The sequence below is a fragment of the Nicotiana tabacum genome, chromosome 4 (assembly GCF_000715075.1).
Source record: "Nicotiana tabacum cultivar K326 chromosome 4, ASM71507v2, whole genome shotgun sequence".
Lineage (NCBI taxonomy): Eukaryota > Viridiplantae > Streptophyta > Magnoliopsida > Solanales > Solanaceae > Nicotiana > Nicotiana tabacum.
The window spans coordinates 113312519-113322658 of record NC_134083.1 but is presented as its reverse complement, the minus strand read 5'-3'; the positions used below and the strand labels follow the sequence as shown (position 1 = coordinate 113322658).

The window sequence follows — 10140 nt, the reverse complement described above, 5'->3', positions numbered from 1 at the left end:
GACAGTCTTACATTCTTGCAATACCTTCAATAGTTGCTCTACCTGCACAGCTAGCAAACCAGATGATATAATAACAGGAAAAGTAGAATTAGGCCCCAAGAAAGCGTACCTGAGGTGGGCTGGAAGCGGTTTCAGGTCCAGCTGTGGTGGCTCCTCTATTGATGGTTTTGCAGGTGGTGTTGCTCTCTCTTCTAAGAGTAGGGGCTCGAACTGAGGTTCCCTTTTCTAGAATCTTTGACCTTCGAGAGCCATGACCCACTCTGCCAACCCTTCACCGTCCATCTCTTCCAAATTTATCAAGTAGGCTTCTAGTGGATCCTTGACATTAAGGGTCTCATCCTCTTCTTGCAGTATCACATCTATGGACTCCACTAGTGAGCAGTTTGCAAATTCACTGGGTCTCCTCATGGATTGTTGAACGTTGAATATTATTTCTTCATTGTTCAACCTCATTTTCAACTCTCCAGTCTCACAATCAATTAATGCTCTCCCAGTGGCTAAGAATGGCCTTCCCAGAATGATGGGTATCTCTTCATCCACCTGACAATCAAGAATAACAAAGTCTGCAGGAAATACAAATTTCCCCACTTGCACAAGCACACCATCAAGAATTCCTTTCGGTCTTTTGATTGTGCGATCAGCCAGTTGCAGCAACATTGAGGTTGGTCTAGCTCTGCCAATGCCCAGTTTCGTATAGATTGCCAAGGGCATCAAGTTTATATTGGCTCCCAAGAAACACAATGCTTTAGCAACAACATAAATCCCAATAGTGCATGGGATAGTGAAGCTACCTAGATCAGACACCTTTTGGGCCATAGGTCTTGTCACAACCGCGCTACAGGTCTGTGTCAGAGTTACAGTAGACAGGTCCTGGAAGTCAAATTTCCGCGACATCAGGTCCTTCATCATTTTTGCATAACCTGGCATTTCCCTCAAAGCATCCATCATTGGAATATTCAATTGAGTCTGTCGCAGCATTTCCATGAATTTCCTGTATTGATCATCTTTCTTTTGTTTTTCCAATCTCTGAGGGAATGGTGCAGGAATCAATCTCTGTCCATTACTTGATGTCTTTTCTTTGTTGGAAGCTTCTGGCACAAGGCCACCTATTCTGAGACTTGTTCACCGTCCTTCTCCTTACCTTGTCAACCTGTGCTTGTTCAATTACAACCTTGGTGAGCTCTGTTGACTCATCTGCCTATTATGTAACTGGAGTAGTTGGCGTAGTCTCTCTCCGAAATTGAGCAACTTCTTGCTCTCTGTCTAAATCTCTTCTATTCTTGAGACTCACTGCCATTAGCTGATTTGGGTTCTGTTCCTTTGGGTTAATATTTGTATCTGCAGGCAATGTTCCTTGGGGGCAATTGTTCAAGGCCATAGATAGCTGTCCCAGTTGAGTTTCAATGCCTTTGATTGCTGAATCATGCGCTGCTAACTTTTCTTGCATCTTACCATTTGTTCCAATGAGTTGTTGCAGCATACCCCTGACTTCTACCATATTGTTGTCCTGTTGTTGATGAGGTGGTTGGTAGGCCAACTATTGCTGGTGCTGCTGATTATAGCCCTGCTGCCTTTGATAAGGCACAACTTGACCTTGTGGTCGTGCGCCTCCAGAATTGGGGTTGTGTTGTGGCAGGTTGGGTCTGTACTGCCGGTTTGGTGTTGGTCCCCATTGTTGCCCACCTTGCCTCTGACCTCCAAAATTATTAACATAATTCATGACTTCTCTGAAGCCCTGATTGTCATTCTCTCCACTCCACGAGCACACATATGACTGGTTTATGCAAGGAGTGCACAATCCTCCATTCGTTGTATCAACAATGTGCACTTGCTTTGTACCCATCTCATCAATTTTCTTTGTCAGTATGCTCATCTGAGTCATGAGAGTGGATATGTTCTCTACATGGGAATTGTTTAGGTCAAGAGCAACAGAATTCACTATTGGTGTAAGTGTCGTACCTCTAGCCATCCAGCCTGAATTTTGAGCCATCTTGTCAAGAAGAATCTTGCACTCTGTGAATGTCTTGCTCAAAAATGCACCCCCAGCTGAAGCGTCTACATTAGCCTTCAAACTACCTGCTAAACCCATATAGAATCTGTGTCCCAACATTTGATCTGGAATGCCAAGGTGTGGACACTTCACTAGAATACCCTTGAACCTCTCCCAGGTTTCTTGCAAGGACTCAGTTGGTTTTTGCCTGAACTGCAATATCTCATCAATCTGCCTTGCAGTCTTGTTAGGAGGATAAAACTTATTTAAGAACTGTTTGCCTAATTCTTCCCAAGTGGCAATGGAGTTTATTGGGAGTGAATTCAGCCAAGTTTGAGCCTCTCCAGTCGCAGAGAATAGAAACAATAATAGCTTGATGGCTTTAGGGGTCACATTCGGCTGTCTTTGGGTCACACATATTGATAGGAAGTTCTTCAGATGTTGTTGTGGGTCTTCAATGTATGACCCGGAGAATAGTCCCTTATTTTGCAATAGATGTAGCATGTTGTTGGTGATCTGGAATGTCTCCGCTTGTATCTGAGGTACAGTAATGGCGGTGGCTAAGTTATCAGCAGTTGGTTGTGCCCAATCATATAGAGTAGCTTCTGGCACAAGAGGTACCACCACTCCATTGTTTGGGTCAACCCGATTATTCGATTATTTTCGTTGACATCGTCCACGTTGTCCATTTCAATTTCGAGTGTGTGTATTTGTTGTAACTGTTTGTTCTTCTTGTTGGCTCGATTTAATGCCCTGAATACTTTCTCGGGGTCTGAAAGTCCTTAAAAAAGTTCACCAGCCCTCGAAGAGCTTCTAGGCATACACCCGAGTCACAGGAGAATTCAAACGTGAGAATTTTAATAAAAAAAATTTAAACACTATAAGAAATTGATCCATACTAAGAATCCTAGCAATTCTTCTAAGTTGTAATAAATAACATTGTTAGTCTCCCGGCAACATCGCCAAAATTTGATCACGCCCAACTATGCCTTTTAAGAAGGACTAAGAGGTCGCTGCAAATATAACCCGATTCAAGTTCGGAGTCGAATCCCACAGGGAACTAACCTATTTACTACAACCTTAAATAATGCTAATGATAAACACAGACAACTTCCAGATGCAATAGTTTTATGAATAATCAGTAGAATTTATTTAGCCAAGGAAAAATGATAATAAAATTAGCAATAATCAAGACTAAAATTGAATTCAAGGGTAAAAGGATCTAGGGCTATTGATTTTCCCAATTGCCGGATTAATTCTCAACTCTTTAGCTATAATCTCGCCGTAATACTCTATAAGGATTATGAGTTCCGGGCTACCGTAATTACCTTTCGATCAATTACGATAATTTACTAGAAGCATTCTCTCGAACTACTCTACTTAACAATTTATGCAACTCAGAATCATCCCACCAAAGCTTCGTTATTTCTAACCCCACTTTTAAATTCAAGTAATTAATCTCTTAACTTCCCCCTAAGTGGTGTTGTTCAACAACAATCTAACCAAGTGTTCTTTCTCAAGCAACACAAGGTGAATAGACACGATTAATCGAGGGCCCTTTCAATTAACCACAATACAATATGTAATTGAACAATCATAGAACAAACACGGCTCAATTATAACAAAATAGAGTCAAGACTTCATCCAACAATTGGTTCCATCAACCCTAGATAACAGATTTAGCTACTTATGCTAATGAAAAATAAATCACTAAAATAATTCATAATCAACAAATAGAAGTATCAAGAAGAAGTTGAAAACTCTTAGGAATTTATCTGTCTTCTCCCCCTCGTTCTTGCCTCTAAAATCTTCTAAAAACAGCTCTCCCTCACTTCTGGGCGAGTTTAGGTTTCATATAGGTTTAGGTTAGTCGCCTAAAAAATTACATAATTAACCCTGCGTGTTTGGCTTTCGTCCGCCCGTCCGCGGCCGCGGATTTGGACTGCCTCACTGCCTTGAATTCGCGGACCAGTTCGCGGCCCACTCCGCGGCCGCGCACCTGGAGGGGTCGTTTCGCTTGCTTTTCTCGCTCCTTTTCGACCGGGCTAACCTTCGATTGCCCTTTCACGTTCCATGTTGACTCCAAAACACTCGTTAGCTCCCTCCTAGCTCGGAGTAGCTCCTGCAAAGCATCAAATTCTTAATTAGAGTATTTTGTTATCTTTTAGCATTCAAATATCAATAAAGTACGGCTAAATTAGAATGTAAGTAGTGTCTAAATTACATGAATATAGCCTACTATCAGCTCCCATAGGAAATCCAAAAAATGCACAATCATATACCCAAAGATGAAAAACAAATATTGTTAAAAATCAATATATAAACTCATAATTAGGATAACTAAAAAGCAAGAAACTCTATATGTAAATATCAAGAGATCCATTCACAAGTTTGACTGATTGGCAGGCGTATATATTTTAATACTAACAAAGAAATGCAGGCTGCAGTAAATACATGCTATCACCTAATAAACCATGGCGAATTGGCGATGGCCCTTTGATCAAGTTATAGACTGATGAAAACTGAAACATCTAAAATCCCTATCAACAAATGGCGGTAATATCAACCTGAAAAACCAAATTGTAGAAACAGGAGAATGAGACAAAAACCTCAAAAGGCCAGCAACAGATTTGAATAACAACGGAACACATCGAGAACTAATCAAAATAATGGACAATCAAAATCGTGGAATTATGAAAAGGAAAGTAATATCATGTATCTGTTTCCTGATTTGTCAAATTATCATGATTTATTCAAAAGAATTTCAGAATCATATAATGTGAGAGAGGTGGAATCAAAGGAATCCCTTTTGGATCCTTACAAAGAGAAAAGGATGGACAAAATGAATAAATTATACAGAAGCCACAAAAAAAACTAGATAATCAGAGAAAGCATATTTTATGCAGTTCCTGTTCTTGATGGCAGTAGTAAGTTGGTAACAGAGTGCTTTGATTGATAAACTCAAAAATTATAATACAAGTTAATTAACTCAAAATCTCAGCAATAATCTCTGATGGTTAAAAGGTACAAATCAGAAACTGGACAATCTCGTGAGATTTGAGAAGGAGGAAAATTTGAGAGAATTGAGAATCAACGACTGAAGAAGAAAGAATGAGATGAGAGGAAGGCGTTTTTTCCCAGTAAATAGATGCGACAACCGTAAGGGAGAGAACGAAGAATAGAAGGCGTCAGTTACTTTTGTTTTTGGTTGAAAGCGTCAGTTACTTTTATTAATTGAGAGAAGCAATGTGTGTAAAAAATTAAATTTTTGTTATTAAAAGCATATAAATGAAAAAAAATAGAGAAAAGGGAATAAAAATGAAAAACTGTCAAAAAAAGAGGAGAAAACAGATAAATACAATTGCTGGACATAGAAAGTGTCAATTCATCTTTTCTATATATATATATATATATATATATATATATATATATATATATATATTTTATGAGCCATTCTTTTCTCACATAAACCTAAAAATCATTACCAATCATAACCAAATTGTTTGACAGACACAACTTGACTTGTAAATTGCGTAAGCGAACCTAATTTTTCTTTATTTCTTGAAAGTGTTTTATACTTTAATTTGTTGCTATATCTACTTATTGATTTTTTTTGTACCACTAACGTATATGTTTACCCGTAAAATGGTACAGTTGAATTTATACGTGGTTTCTAGACAAGTGAATTAATTTGATCCTAAAATAATATAATCGGAGAAATACACAATACTTAACCTTGGAATGTAGGTGAAATAGCAAAGATAGTGATTCCGTGAGCACGGTTTCCAAATACAGCAATGATGAGATCAAAAAGTAAAATAGTGAAATTGTCTAAACCTTTGTATAAAATATGGTATATGTTCTTGCCAGAGATTTCGTGTCCCTTACAATAGTAACTGAGCTCACTATTTATAGCTATACCTATGGGAAAAGGTCCTAGGATCATGCCCTCCTTTAATGCAATTGAGTATAAATGCCAAATTCTCTGTAACGGACCGTCGCTCTTAATGTTGTAGAATATTACTTAGTAAATGCTACTGGGCGCAGAGCATTTAATATACTTTTATGAACGTTATCCATTCTGGTGACAAGCGCAGTGGCTGCGTTCGGTCCTCAACCATCCCATCCTGGATTCCACGCGTCCTCCTTTTAGTCAGCCACGTGTCATATCATATTTTACCCTATACAGATAGTCTTCCTGCTTTCCGGTGACATAACTTTGTGTTACCGGAAAGTTGGTAGAAACACCTTTTTGGCGGAAATTACTATAACTCCCTCTGAAGGTTTCTGACAGTTGATTAGACGCACGTCTCTCCGCATTTAATGCCCCGAACACGTGTCATCCCAGGATTCAGCACAACTTTTGTCAATTATCGAGATAATCATGGCCATGAATTTAGCGGCCAGAATTTCACTTATACGCAACTTTATTTTCCTTTACGTTTCATAATTGCTTGAGTTTCTGATTTGCATCCTTGTTTTCCATCATTTTTCTAATTTTCTTCAAGCACAAACTCTTTACCTTTTTCTTTTCCAATGGCTTCTTCTTCCAAACGCGGTGGTTCTTCAAAGAATAAGAACAAAATCGAGACTCCATTCCTCCAACCGTAGATTCCATCATCCCAAGGAGGCTTAGTACTTCGAAGGATTTTGAAGAGAAATTTTCTACTGCTAACCCTCGTACATAGGCTGTTAGTAGGTACCTTTCTTCTATTTGTCCTTCAAGTGTTCCTAATGTGAAGGAGGACTGCCGCTGCAATGAGTTTGAAATTATCGTCCTGATCTATCGGAGCGAGTGACCCTTCCCAAGGAAGGTTTTACATACTTTTTCACGTATCGCTTTACGTTGGGTGCATTGTTTTTTAGCGGAGAGCTTGATTCCGTGATTGCGGAGTTTTGCCTTCGCTACCAGGTAAGTTTGGCACAGATAAGTCCTTCAGTGTGGAGGACGATCGCTTTCCTCCGATGCTTGTGCCAAGAAACTAGAGAGGAGCTAACCTTAGCTCATGTGATAAATCTCTATTCCCCCAAAATCTTTCGCGGGGGAATGATAAACCTTTGCAAGCATGGCCACCATGCTTTGTTGTCTAGCATGGATGATGACAACAACTGTGGGTGGATGGAACGATTCGTTGCAGTTGCCACCAATGACATCATTCCGACAATGGCTTCATCCTTTTCGGTTGCATGGAACCGCACTCGTAAGTTCTTTGTATAATATTCCTCTTACTATATATTCTTATATGGACATATCATATCTTCACCCTCCGTATGTTTCAGCAACTCGATGGCTCCCACCGGTGGTGGAAGATTTGAACCGGTGGGTTTAGAAGATTTTTGATGTCACAACGTCCAAAACTCATTCGTGGAAAGAACTAGCCCTTAAGTACGGGTGGAAGGCTATAAAATCAGGGTAACTCTAATTTACCTTGCTTACATTTTTGTATATGGAGAACTTGGTTGAACCCTTCTGACTTTGTTCATGGAATTAGGTCTACCTGTGGGCTCTGTTGCTGTCCTCGAGGAGGACGTACTGGCTGATCATGTTAATGCGCGAGGCTGCTTCAGGAAGCACTTACTCGAACAGGTATCTCTGGGCCTGTTACGGGTGCAAATATCTCTTTACGAAGTCCCTGGCCGGAGGATAAACAAATAAAGAGAAGACATTCTTCCGCGGCCGGGGAAAAGAATAAAACGTCAAAGATTGCTGCCCACGAGTCATCTCCGGTGGCGATGATGACAGGTCCTCCTTTTGGGCCGGTCATAGACACCGTGATGATTGATAATAAAGAAGAAGTTGTTGATGAGGGAGCTTCTTTACACAGAAGGCGACGATCCTCATCATCTCAACATGATGCTCAACCTGTTGAGATAGTTGCACCAACTGAAGACGACGTCTCAGCACTTTGGGGAGAATCTGATTTAGTAGAATATGCCAACTCCCGCTTCCGGGCCCCTATTGTTGTAACCGGTGATGCGAGGATGAGCACCGGGTCCCTGCCGTCTTTGGTTGGCGAGCATCAAACAACCAGCACTTGCATTGGATGTAGCTGCTTCTTACTCTTCAACTCCATCAGCTTCATCTCCACCTTCACCAATATCAGCAACTGCTACATTATTTCTATCTTCGTTTACTCTTCCACTAGCAATTACTACACCATCTCCATCTGCTGCACCTGACCATGAAGAAGGTGTTCCTCTTCCACAGTCCCCCATTCATGGGAATTTGGGGCAAAATTATGCCGCCCCTTCTGAAAATCCACAAAGGAGGAGGAACGTTACTCTTTCGGTCTCTACCGGGTACAACTTGTTGTCCCAGCCGGTGGAGCTTGCTAATTATCTGAAGCCTTTGGCTTCAGAAAAGGACTAGGAAAAGATTCAGGCACTCTCGGGAGAGTGCTTGTTGAACAATGCCATGCACAATGCCACAACGGTACGTTCTTTTCCTCTTCCGTCACTTCTTCTACTTTAGTATGAATGTATTCTAAGTTTTACTTCTTGTTTTGTAGGCCAACTTTCTTTCTTCTGAGGGCCTTCAAAGGTTGATTCATGAGAAGGAAGAACTTACTTCTGAACGGGAGCATTTTTTGGCAGAACGGGACCAGACTGTTCTCCGCCTCTCGGAACTGGAAACCAGAGCTGCTGAGGCCGCTATCTTGGAGGCTCGTCTGCAGCAAAGTGAGCAATAGAGCTTGAGTTGGTTGCAAAAAATGGACTCCCGACACAGTCTGATGCTCTAGGTTCTTCTGATTCCAGTTCCGAGTTTTCGAAAATGGAAGAAGAATCGGAAGGCGATGAGGCCGAAGGCCAAACTGGGGAAAGCGCTGATCCATCCGCGGAACCAACTACTCTTTCCGGCAATGCAGATACTTCCCTTCCTCCTGGTCCCAGAGGTGCTACAGTTTAGTTTTCCTTTCTTTTCTCATTCTGTACTTGTAATGTTTTTGCCCGTTCTTGTGAATAAAGACATACTTTTTGTTCAAATATTGTTTGAGTCTTACTTTCGTTTGAATATCCATGCAAGCTTTTAACTTTTGCATTTGCTCAAGTATTCCGCACATGTTGTTCAATTCACGCTTTACTATGTGTAGTCTTGGATGCCTTTTCTTCGAAGTATTTTGGTTCCGAGTATTATCCCTTTTACGTGAGGGTTTTTGTGAATTTTTGTGCAAGTTTCCCTTTTACGTGAGGATTTTTATAAATAATTTTGCAAGTTTCCCTTTTACGTGAGGGTTTCTATGAATATTTGCGCAAGTTTGCTTTTTGCGTCCTTTTCATATGCGACTTCAGGTGTATTTATTTTTCCCCGATGGTATTTTGGATTCCGCACACTGATTCATCCGGAACCAACCCTTTAACGTGAGGGTTTTTATGAGAGAGGGCTCTCTTATGTTTACGGTGCTCTTGAAGAGGACGTCTCTTGTTCATTACGACACTAACATTTGAAGTACTTGTTTAACTTTTAAATGACAAAATCAGCTCATCGCTCAGACAAGAAACAAGATAAAAGCAAAAGAATTTCATTTTACTCCTTCTATTTTCAGAAATTACATAAGCATTTTGCTATACTGAAAAGAAATTGCCATTACATGTGGCTATCTTATACAACTTGTTTCTACGGGGCTGGTTGCGCACTCCCAGGTCCTGATGATGCATTTTCTTTCCAGATTTTCATTCCCGGTTGACGTGGTAGTCATTGTTGCCGTATCTTCATATCATTCCCCCAGTGTTTGAATGTAAAGAATGTGAATTGGAACACTAGAAGTCTTGTATCTTCAAAGGTCCCACCAATGAATTGCTAGGTAATCCTTCACTCGGCAACATATCTTATTTACCCTTAGGAATCCATGCTATCGAGCGAAAGAATACCTAATAGTCCTCTAGCGGTTTGTGCCCGTGAACGGTTGGGTAACCTCTGTTTGGTAGCAAACTCAACTTCCCGGTGGAAATTTACAATCGAACCAAAGATTACCTAATTGCCCCCGGGTGGGAGCTTGTTTGTTTGCCTTGCAATCAAAGGTCTTATTGCTTTTGTCTTCGTAGTATGCTTTCTTTCGCTGCCTCGTTAAAAACCTTGCCAGAAAAACCCAATTGGGACAAAAACTGAACGAAGGGAAAAAAGAGTGCAACACATACTTTCAGTTTGAGTG

The 10140-nt window shown here is 40.6% G+C and overlaps 1 long non-coding RNA gene across 1 annotated transcript; it reads right to left on the bottom strand.

Annotated features, from left to right (window-relative positions):
• Positions 1-3587: 3587 nt before the first annotated feature.
• LOC142180223 (uncharacterized) lies at positions 3588-5255 on the bottom strand. The gene is made up of 2 exons (XR_012708388.1): positions 4455-5255; positions 3588-4112 (listed from the first exon to the last, which is right to left on the bottom strand). It is a non-coding gene; the product is annotated as an uncharacterized LOC142180223 (long non-coding RNA).
• Positions 5256-10140: the final 4885 nt, after the last annotated feature.